Below are 12,027 nucleotides of genomic sequence, written 5' to 3'. Positions count from 1 at the left end.
TAAACAGAATAGATATGAACTATAACCACGAGTGTAGATATCCAAGACAGATCTAGCTCAAAGCACCTCTGTTCAAAACTAGGCACTGGAAGTTCCAGCTTAGCTGTACACCTATGTAGAGTTACCTAGTGTAGCGTAGGCTGCAGGTAGAGTCTTGCATGACATTTTTTTGTGTCAGTTACAGTTGCATGTTTTGTATAGGTTATAGGTTATATAGGCTCCTACAGGAACATACTAGATAGGAGAAAATGACTGTAGAGTGCTCAGTAGAAGCATTTAGGGCGGCTGTGGCACAGGAAGGTAGAAAGCGGTTGTCCACCAATCTCACAGTTGTTGGTTCAATCCCTGGCTCCTCCGGTCACATGTCGAAGTGGCCTTGAGCAAGACACTGAACCCCAACTTAGTTGCTCCCAGTGAGTGTTGGCCATCGGTGTGTCAGTGTGTGTGTGTGTGTGTGTGTGTGTGTGTGTGATTGTGAGTACGAATGAGTGAATGAGAAGCAGTGCAAAGTGCTTTGAGTGCCAATAGGTAGAAAAGTGCTACATAACTGCAGACCATTTATCATTAATGGAGAAGCTAGGTTTTTTGTTTCACCTGTGGTAACTTTATACATTTCTGTTTAGTGTAGAAATACATTGTTTGGAGGCTCTCTGGAGCTTTTATGCATATGGACAATAAATAGCATAAACAAATATGTTTTTTGTGTGTCTGCATGCATAAAGCATGAGTGACACGAGAGCAATGAAGTAACATTTAAAAAAGCATAATGGTGATTAACTTCCTGTGTAGCCTCTGTTGGAGCCCAAGTATACTTGTTTATATGCATTGGCATCAGCAACACACAAAAAGTAACTCACACTTCTGTTTAGTTTGTGTATGTATACGAAGTGCTAGCTAGTGTTAACTAGGTATATATAGTTTTTCTTTTCTTTTTCTTTTTTTTTTCTCCTTGCTACATTTTAACCGCTGCACCTCAACTTTTACTCAGAAAGATCTTTAATGCTGCTTTAGGTCAAGGTCAGTTTACTGTAGCGCTTTGTTTTTCCGTTAGTGATCTGCATTGTGAACATTACCGCTACATGAGCCCAGGTTCAGGTCTGTGTGTCTGTTTGACCGCAGGCTAAAAACACACCATCACAGCAGAGAGATGGAGGTGAGCTTGTGCTTTAGAACATAATCATAGTGAAACTATCAGAATATAAGGTTTTGTTTCTCAGATTTACTGCTTTGTCCCATTTCCACCGCTCCCTTTCTTCATTTAGCACCATTCTCTTTCTCTATGTCACAGACAGCAGCCACAGTTTCTATTACCTATTTTAAAAAGTTGAAGTGGTCCTTCACTTAATGCTATGCTCCAATGTGGGAGCTCATGTGTACAAACCTGGGCTTTTCTTAATAAAACCTATTCCATCTGTGGAAGCATAGCTCACATATTTTAATAGTATAGGTACATTTCTAAGGTCTTTTTGCCATTAAAAGGCTTAAACAACAGTAATGCTCGAGCTTAACTTGTGCATGTTTCTGAAGAGGGGGTAAGGGATTAGAAAAACCTGACTGGTTTCCCTGCCATGTTTAGTTGTAACCAGGTTTGTAATCAGCTTCTCCAAAAGCCAGAACACACATTGAGTGAATGAGGCAGAGATCATTCACTCAATGTGTGTTTCTGTCTGCAGCCTTTGTTATGTACATGTGCTTTTGGAGAAGCTGATTACAAACCTGGTTACAACTAAACATGGCAGGGAAACCAGTCAGTAACTAGCACATAAGGGTCATAATAGGTCATGACCCTTATGTGCTAGTTACTGAAGGAACACAACCTGATTGTATATTTCATACATTGTTTTCAGGCTGTGTGGGATATTTTAAATGAAAATATAATAAAACGTAGTGAAAAAATCTCATCTGAAAATGGAGAGAGACCCCACCACCAAACAGTCCATTCTGTGTCGTCACTAAGTTTCAGCGTGTTCAAGTTTTTGCAACGGTTTTTGTGTAAGAAATAAATTACTTTAAATTTAATTCAAGGGTTTTTGCTGTAAACAAATAAGTTACTTTAAAAAGTGCTGTGTCTACATTAGTGACACCTACAGGACAAGCGCTGGTATATCTTTGCAAATGTGTTTTTGTGACCAAAGCCCCACTTTGTGGCGGTACCTTGGATTTGCATCAATGGGGCTTCAATAGCTTAAATAAACATTGAAATGCATCCACCCCCTTTTGAGCAACAGGAGAAGGGGGGCTGATGATAAAAGCTGAGAACTGCATAACATTCAGGTGGCAGCTTCCTGACGGGCAGCTGAGGGCCGCAGTTCTGAGCCACTAAGCAGTTTGATATTTGAATGCAATTGTAACTCTTGTAATCGGCAACTTTTTGAGGAGTAACTAATTTCACTGCATGTTTGTTCTTCAGTAACTGAAACAATTACATTTTGTAGTTTAATTACATGAACTAACCTACATTAACTAATTAACTAATGACTTCAGGGAGCATTTTCAGAAGCAGGCCACACTAGGGCACATTTACAGTAAGAGAACACACAGACACAAGCTATTTAGGACATCCAGACCGGGAAACACATCATACAACAAACATCATCTAATTCACATCAGTAGCAGAAACCCATGCAAACAGTACTTTCTCCTACAATCACACACAAACTGACACACCAACTTTCCAGCACAGTATGAGTGACCTTGGATGCCAGGAGCTGAGCCGAGACCAGGACAGAGAGGTGATGGGAGGGACAGTGTGTTAGGAGGGGAGGAGGAAAGGAGAGGCAGACAGACTAAATTATGGACGTAAAAAAATAGAAAATTAATATTTACAACGAACGAAAATAAACTAGACACAGATAGGCAAAGGCCTTTTTGACATCCACATTCTACCATTGTACCACAAAGTACAACATAATCTCAACTGACTGAAATTATGCCACTTTCATTTTAGTTTGTTGTATTTATAATAATCTGTCACCTTAATATTGTGCTGCATAAACAAAGAACGCAATGCAGTTATGCTTGGTAGATCTTTAACTCCACAAAAGGCAGCCCGTGATACCATTTACTTCTATTTGAAGAACTTAATGAGAATTTCAATATTCAGCTTGTTCCAGATCAGAGTGTAGTTTAATGCTCCTGTCCTTGAGCACTACACAACAGTACAGAGTTACAATTAAAAAAAAAAAAAGAAAAGTCAAATTACTGAACATTGAGCAGCTAATAACAAGGCATTAAAATGCTTTAACTGGCCCAGATCCTTGTCATCAGCTCAAAACCTCACAAACAAATACATGGCTACAATGTAACTTCTAGTTCAACTGACTGAAAAAAACAAAAACAGAAAGCTCAAGGACTCAAACTGGGTCATCACACAAATGTTACAGTGCCAGACCAATGGCACCATTCAAGCCTGCATAACTATGGGTTCATCCTGGGGTCAACTGGAGTTTTGAAGTTAAACTCAATCATCCAGCATCAACAAAATTGAGAGAACCAGTGGATGAAATACTCAGAAATAAACGGTGACACAGGAAGTAGTTTTAGAGGTAACGTCAGAATGGAACAAGAGTCTTGTGTCCTGTTCTCAACACGTATTATCTGGGGCTCTCACCAGATTATCCTACACCACAGCACTTTGATGGTTTTTGTAAATGAGAACTGGAAAACAACAACAGACGACGCAGCATTGTGCAAAGATGCTGTGGGCTGCTTCGTTAATTACTCATGGTTAGAAAATGAGCTGGACAGTAGAGGCCATGTTGTCAAAGAATTCAGTGCCTCAGCAGAATGAAGCAAATTATGACTTAATGAGTCAGATGTGCGCAAAGAACAAATAAAATTTACACAAAAAGTTGACTTTTCAAAAGATAGAAAAACATAACAATGTAGTCATGACCATTTCATTTTATTCTGTCATGCTCCTGTTTACAAACTTCACCATAACTTCATGAAGCATTGAAAATGTGGATCCATGCTACAAACAAATGTTAAGGGTAACTGTCATATCAATGCAACTTACATCATCTTTCTAAAGACTCTTCAAGCGTCCAACAACTTTTATGTGAGTTGCAGCCTGCCAGTCTAATTTATACTGTGTGAATGTGCCAAATTATTATTGTTGTTAAAGTGTACAAAATATTTAAGGAGTAGCCTCACATTTGTTGATCGTTTAGTCCGGATTGATGCCATTTCAAAAAAGGTGTGAAAGGTGTATCGACAAACAGCCTTTAAAGCCTCTGATAAGACCGAACTCTCCTGCATTTTAAAAAAAATCTGCCTAAAATCTCTGTCAAGTCCACCCCAACATAAAAACTCCAAAAATTCAAATGACATCCATGATGTAGTACAACACTCCAAACACTTGAAAAAATGTCTTGTGGACAGATGGAACAAAGGTAGAATTAGTACTAGGAAGTACACACACACACACCACACACACTAGAAAGAAAACTGCAAAGACGTTTTGGAATGACCTAGAGAGAGCCATTCAAAACAGATGTCCCGAGAACACGGTTGAGCTGAAGCAGTTCTGTAAGTAAGAATGGTTCAATACGGCTACGTAATGTTGTGCAGGTCAAATCCTGAGCTACAGCTATTAAAGCACTGGGCTGTTACTTCTACAGCCTATGTTTAACCAATGATAAGGTAAGGTTACCTCTTGATCAGATGCCATGTTTAATATTTTAAGGTGGTGAGATGAGATCTAATTATCTTCTCATGATGAAGATAAAAGTCTCAGAGCTTCCCTGTCATGCTGACAGAAAAAGTGAGATAAATAAGCTACAAGATTATGGTGCACTTAATACTTAGCTTTGCCCTTATTTATTAATTGTTGCATGTTTCAAGACCAAATGCTGCAACACACAGTGGACTGGATAGAAGCCAAAAATAGTGACCTGCTTTCTCTGGCCCTGTTTTATTGTGATGCGTGTCACTGCAGAAGTGAATGCAGCCCGTCTGCACTCCTAAATGTCAACCTATTGTCAAGATGTAAAGATATTTATGCTGGAATATATACACGTAGTGTATGAATTGTTTCGGGACAGTTCTCTGAAGTAAATTAGCCCATGATAAAGCATGTTTTAGTCAAAAGGTGCCACAGTGGAACGTGTTTCACACGTTGATTTGGCATGAGGGATGGGGAGGGATTTGACTTTGGGAGGCCGAAGGCCGCGGGCCCAACCTTATGCTCTACCTATTGAGCCACCAGGCTACCCTAATGCTTGTATTAGTACAAAATTTAAAAGATCTTTTTAAAGCAAGAGATTAAAGGCATCCGCTTTGTTTTAGTTGTGAAGACCCTCTGGTTCTATTCTATCTTGTTGCAGCATGTCATGCCCCGCAGACCTAACATAATTATCCTCTTTACTAACAAAATGTCGGCTTCACTTAGAGCATTGACACACCTATCCACTGTAACGTTAAAGAACTTGTGGGGAAGAAGACCAACTGCTGCATTGGCTTCTGTTGCACTTAAACTTAATGCAAAATTGACTGCAGACGAACACATGACATGCTCATTATGCGCACGTGTGTGAGGCTGAATAAATAAAAGACTTATATATATATATATATATATATATATGTAAAGATCTTAAAGAAGGAGTTGCAGAAAAGCTGCAGACAGGGGTCTGCAGACTAGTGCCTAGTGCAGTTTGTGAAAACTAGGCCGACAGATGATCAATTACAGCCCAACACTGCCTGATGGCCGACTATCAACAGATGGATATACACAGATATACAGGTCTATAAAATTAGGGCTTCGTAACATAAAAGCCATTTTCACATTCTTATATTTTAATTTCTCTTTAACAGCTTCTTCACATTGCTATGGGATATAAGTATAAAATATGAGCAAATTAGAGAAAAACTTAAATGCAGTGGTTTCCCTGAGGAAACCCACGCAAGCGTTGAGGAGAACACGCAAACTCCACACGGAAAGGCCACAGCCAGTAGGAAGAACCAGGGACTTTCAAGCTGTGAGGTGGAGGCGCTAACCACTCCACCACTATCTTTTGCGTAATTTAAGACAATGGTGTTTTTTCCCCTCGTTTTTTTAAGTGCACACATTTTTCCAGAAGGGTTTTAATAATGCAAATAATGTTAGTGACACATGCAGGGGGATACCTAGATAGATGGCACAAAAACAAATCTGCAGAATTAATAACATGTAAAATGATACCCAATCCTAAGCCAAAGCCACATGTTGTTCAAGGCTTGCACATAGACATCAGTCCAACTCATTGTCATAGGTAACACTAAAATCATAGCAGTCCAATTCAGCAGATCAGCCGTGTTAATTATTAATCTAACTAGTAGTAGCAGCAGCAGTAGTAGTAGTAACTCCAAAGAATATTACAATCGACCATTTGTAAAAACATATGAATAGAAATAAAGGGGCCATACTCTAAAGTGGCACTAACACTGCACTAGCAATAGGAATTGGAAATGCAGTTTGGAAGTTGAAGAAATATGAGCAACAAAAGTTTTATGAACTGCTGATACCAAGATTAACCCCTACAAAAGTGATGGAGAGACCAGGGTGTGGAAGAAGAAAGGTTTCATTCATTGTCCAAATCATTCAAGCATATCTGTAAAGCATAGAAAATGTAGAAGCCTGGCGGCTTCTGGAACAGGTAATTAGGCCTCTGTGCTGGCGTGAGTGACAGTCATAGCCAAAATAATCACGGTCTCAGGTTGTCAGTTCATCTGTCCATCTGTCTTATTGTTGTGAACACAATATTGCAAAATTGCTTTGAAGAATCTACTTTAAGACTATCAATTGGGAGCATTTTGATTTAATTAGATTCAGCTCCTTTAGCGGTGGAGGGCAAGTCAACTCCTGTGTTGTGGATTCAGCTTGTAACATAAACTTTACTGCACAGTGCCATCCCATCTTATCTTAGTTAGGACTATAAGCAAAGGTTTAGGACCCCCAACAGCGAATTAAGTGTTTCAAAAATGCTGGAGGTCAATAGCTGCATGCATCATTTCTCTATGGTATAAATACAGTACACCAGCACATCGATTTTGGTAATTATTAGCCTAAGTTGTGAAACACATGGCAATTAGTAAGAAAGATGGAAAAGATGATGATTTAGAAATGTCCACGTCTATTGTTTTGTTCTTGCCTTATTTCCTTATACATGAAAGATGTCAAAATATAGTCAAAACACCAATTGTTTTACTGCTAGCGTTGAATTTCTGAAATAAAAAATAAATTTAAATTTAAAAAAAGGTGGAACATTCTGATTTGCTGCCCATAACTTACTCAAATGCAATTTGTTTCTCCTTACATATTGGTAAAATACAACCAGGCTCCACAAGGAGGGAAAAACTTCATCTAATTTAAAAGATGCTCTAATGTAAAGAAGCTGATTAATACTAAAAACTAACAGCCAATGTGGACAACATTTATTTTGATGAAGAATGACTCAAGTGACACAAGGACCATTTAGAGCTCCAGAGACCGCTCAGGCTCAGGACAGAACTTGTAGGCAAAATAAAACCTACTCTTTAGGACCAACACCTGCTGCTCCAAGGACAAATCACTCCATTCTGTATTTAGATTTGGGTTTTTTTTTTTCACAAAAAGTGAAGTGGTGTGCTTTCTACATTACCTCATGGCCAGCGGCAACATGTTTGAGTTGTCCAAACCATCTGTCTGTTTGTCCCATGCTTGTGAAGGCAATATCAGGAACAAATTGAGGTATTCTTAACTCAGACATATGAATGAACTGATTTTATTAGGGAGTCTGGAAAGACATGCAGGTAAACTGCAATTGACTGGTTGGTGGAGGCACACAATACTGTAGGACACAGTTGAAAGAGCTCTAAAATCCAGTCTATCCATCATCTAAACCACTTATCCTGTTAAGGATCATGGGGGGTGCCAAGCCACATACCAGCTGTCACTGCCCCGCCTGGATTCGTACTAAGGACCTTTTAATGGAAAGGCAGCAACACTACCAATTTCTGCACTATGCTGCCTCCATTTGAAAGTGTGTAATTTTTTTTATTCTATTTTCTATTAATAACTTTGTCTTCTCTGGCATCCCTCCATGGGTTCAGTGTCTCTGAAGATCACACCTTCCAAGGGGGGTGAATACTTTTTACAATTTATAACTTTTTATAACTATATTGACTGTTTTATGGCTTATTTGATGTTGAAGTGCAAGCAAAAATGTATGGTCCTAATGTTATACACTTCATCAGGAATCTATTAATTCTGAAGACCATTATTAGCTTTTTTCCTTATGGATGAAGAGAGAAGTCTCCTTGTCTGACCTGAGATATTGAAAGAGCAATAGTTAACCATTTTCTATATGGTAGTTGTTTTGAAATGTGGTGTGTGACACTCACTGAACAGAGGTGGCACAGTGCACAAGTACAGAACATTCCAGAGAAACTAGTGCCAAGGAGGTGCCCTGAGGCAATTTGTTTTAATACCGTGTGTTTGTGTACGTGTGTGTGAGCACACAGAGTCACTGAACAGCCTGTTTCATATTGTACTCAGACATCATGTACAGTACAGTGTGTTCATCCACCAGGTGGTGAGCTGTTGTTACTTTAGGCCCCTCAGCTATTCTCTCATAACTCTCATATTTCTTCCCTATTTTTGTTAATGCACAACCTGAACTAGTGGTGGAACATTCTAATTGAGCAATTGCTTTAAGAAGTCAATCATTCTATTCAAACACCTTTATTCAACAGGACAATTAGGAATAATTGGAATAATGTAATTTAATAGAAAAACAATTATAAAAGAACTCATTCAAGTTAAGAGCAGAGTAGTAATTTTGCCATTGTGACTTATCTTAAAATAGGTCCAAATTACAACCTACCGTAACAGGAGGTTAATGTGGTATCGGAGAGGTTTTCTGAGTACAGGTACACAAGGGCAGTGTTAGACATCAATATTGAACGTGCCTACATTGAGGTGACTTGTGTGATTAGAGCTACATGATATATCGTTCCAGCCTCGTCATCACGATGACCGCATGGGTAATATTCAGATCAGACGACCAGTAAAGAAAGTAAGCAAGCAGTAAGCAGCAAATACTCTCCAGCCGACCAACCGTTCTCCCTCATCCTATATCCTTAGTGAGGTATTGAAGGAGTGTGCATAGTTTTGAAAAAGATGTCAAGTTTTTGAACAATAAGTTCAAACAAAAAGTGTTGCATTGAGGCTTGTTATTAAGATTAAGTTGTTAGGTGTGTTTATGGTGTGTCTTTTAGAGTCAGTCAGCCCTGGGAAGTGTCTGGGAAGCCTAGTTTATGCAATGTGTCTTACTGATGCAGTGCAAAATGGTTTAAAAATAGCTTCTGATGTTGACTGTCGAAAGACACCAGGGACAGAATCGTCTGGCAAGCAATCAAGAAATACCACAGTTGCATATGGTGAAAAGCTCAAAAAGAACCACCAGATCCCAACCTAGAGTCAGAGATGGGCTTTAGCATTCGGTTCTACAACTACATGGGGGCATCATCTTAGTATATCTCGGTGTTTGTGAGCCCCTCTATGTTGAAACATTACATAACATCAATTAGAAACATATTGCCTAAAATTAACAATCTGACCTGTGAGTTAATTTTAGCTTAACACTCGTTTTGCTAGTTTGGACCTATGAAGAATGGACAGAGAGGAAGGACAATCAATGAACAGTCCTCTCATAAAGCAGATATTGTTTTAACTCATTGGAAAAGTGTGAACCTCACCTGCTGCTATGTAATTAACTACAAGAGACCAAACACCTGTTGTACTACTGTAATGGAAAACTACCTGCCTGGATTTGCCATTGACTGGAATTTTAAAGGGTTTTAAAATACAATAAAAATAGTAATCCCGTGGTTTAAGGCAAGACAGCCTAGTTTGTTGTGTGTTTATGCTTATAGATAAAGTTGGGTGCAAAAGTTTGCATCCCCCTTGTAAATTAAAACCTTACTATAGTTTTTGATGAGAAAACATTTCTACAAGTTGATTGTGCATTAAATGTTAAACTGATGAACATTTGTAAACACTTTTAGCTTGTTCAATGATCAATATACTAAAGATCAGGTCCTGTGCAACACTGTAATGATCTCAGCATGGCACTTATGAGTAAGTCTGATAAATGGCACGACTACAGATATAGATTAAACACTGTTGAATATATCTTGTTGAGCCTGGGGTATTTTACGTATATAACTATAACAACATTTCATTTGTGGTTGTTTACTTGGGGGCCTGGTGGATCAGTGGCAGAGCGTTTGGTTGGGTTTCTTGAACACTTTCTCCACCTTAATTTCCTAAGCAGGCCTCACATGAAGCCTGTGGCGACATGTGTTTATTCCTCTGACTGAACTTATGGCATGTAACAAACACAAAGTGGTAAAGTTGCACCTGCAATCAGAAAGTTGTGTTGTGTTAAATTGGGATTTTAATATAATTCGCTGATCAGCCCTAACAATCATGCACTCGTCCTCCATTACCTAAAAGTGATTTGCCGCTAGAACAAGAGACATATGAATATATTGAAGGCAGAGTGAAATTTCATACCATTCAACACAAAGGGCGCAGCTGCTAAGATTTGCTTCTCTTACTATTTTAAGACATAGACCTGCACAACATGTACAGTGTTGAGCCAAAACAGTACTAAATACTGTATGTGGGTATCGCATTATTACTGTAAACACTTCCACTTCCATCCACTGTATCCTTCGTTGCCGCTTTAGATGTAAGAAATTCAATTTTAGGTTTAAATCATCCGGTTTGAGGCTAAAACCAAGTCTGCATAAACAAGGTTTGCGTACTAATCAGCTCTGCCGAATAATGCACACCTGACGAAATGGATGTTCCCAGCAATTCTTCCAAAGTGTCCGGGGTTCACTGTGAACATGTCCAACATCTTTAAAAAAACATACTGGACATACAAATCACGACTGCTACCTTCAAGTTTCTTCTATGACACAAGCTCTAGTGTATTACAACCACTTCCGTTTTGGCTTAAATTCATGTCACCATTTACAGTCTAAAGTAACTTTTACTTTGATCGACTGTGACCGGACTCATTGAACCGGACACCCGGATTTCAGAGATCCTATTTCTACTCCCGACTCTAGTTCACCAGTCTAAATGGTTTTCCGAAAACACACCGAGAGTTAAGACAGAGCTCACAGAAACAAAAGCCCTTTCAGACGAATCTTAAGTTCACTTCTACTTATATTACTACTAGTGGTACTACTCATTAATACTGATGAACCCGACAAAGTAGATTTATAGTTTTAGACAGTATTCTGCCTCAAGAATCCTCGGTGTCTGGTAGTTTTCACTTCTCGGCAGGCAAAACGCCTCGGGTTGACATGAGGACAGCTCTCACCTTCCACTGCTGTCCCCCCCCCGTGAAAAAAGGCTTGGCCGCATTTGGCTGCAGTGTCACTGCCACAAACTGTCACACTCACCGGTGAGCGACCTCTACACCGGCAAAAAGAGAGGTCGTGGCCAAGGAACGGACGACTTAACAAGTGAAGGAAAAGCAGCACAAATACGCAGGAGTGGAGGGTTTTGTTTTTTACCGTTTCAAGCGGCGTAGCTTCTCCCGGTGGTGGCTCTCTCTCAGTCCGCGTTCAGGTGTGTGTAAACTGGAGCGACGTGTTTGCCCAGGACTCCCACAGCCATGGCTACGGTCTGCGGGACAACTCCGCTGTGTTTATTAGCTCTGTAGCCTGAGCCCGGCCCTCCCTCCGCCTGCGAAGTACGGGTGAATGCGGGTCAGGACAAGCAGAGCTGCCGCCGGTGAGGTTTCGTCACCACGCTCCGCAGTGTCCTCTACTGGCAAGAGAGGAGTACTGTCGCGAGAGTTACATAATCCCGAGAGGCTCGAAAATTTGTAGTCGGACAACACATTGTTAAGCATCTGTAGTAAGGAGCATAAGTGGAAAACTAAGTGCTGTATAGTACAGCACCTACACCGTACTGACAGAGTACTGTGTAAAGTTGACTTTTTTTACTTGTTCTCCATTTGTCTGATAGATGTCTGTCCTAATATT

General features: G+C 39.7%; 1 protein-coding gene across 3 annotated transcripts in view; it reads right to left on the bottom strand.

Annotated features, from left to right (window-relative positions):
* LOC137100435 (thyroid hormone receptor alpha) overlaps positions 1–11,725 on the bottom strand; it is a 67,164-nt gene extending 55,439 nt beyond the window's left edge. For 2 of the 3 annotated variants that reach the window (XM_067478267.1, XM_067478268.1), the window contains exon 1: positions 11,554–11,714. The gene's annotated coding sequence lies outside the window, so the exon portion shown is untranslated. Of the gene's footprint in view, positions 1–11,553 lie in introns of all 3 variants that reach the window. The other variant, XM_067478270.1, reaches the window with a different exon arrangement.
* Between the last annotated feature and the right edge of the window lie 302 nt (positions 11,726–12,027).

Source organism: Channa argus, chromosome 15 (genome assembly GCF_033026475.1).
Source record: "Channa argus isolate prfri chromosome 15, Channa argus male v1.0, whole genome shotgun sequence".
NCBI lineage: Eukaryota > Metazoa > Chordata > Actinopteri > Anabantiformes > Channidae > Channa > Channa argus.
This window is presented reverse-complemented; position numbering and strand designations above follow the sequence as displayed.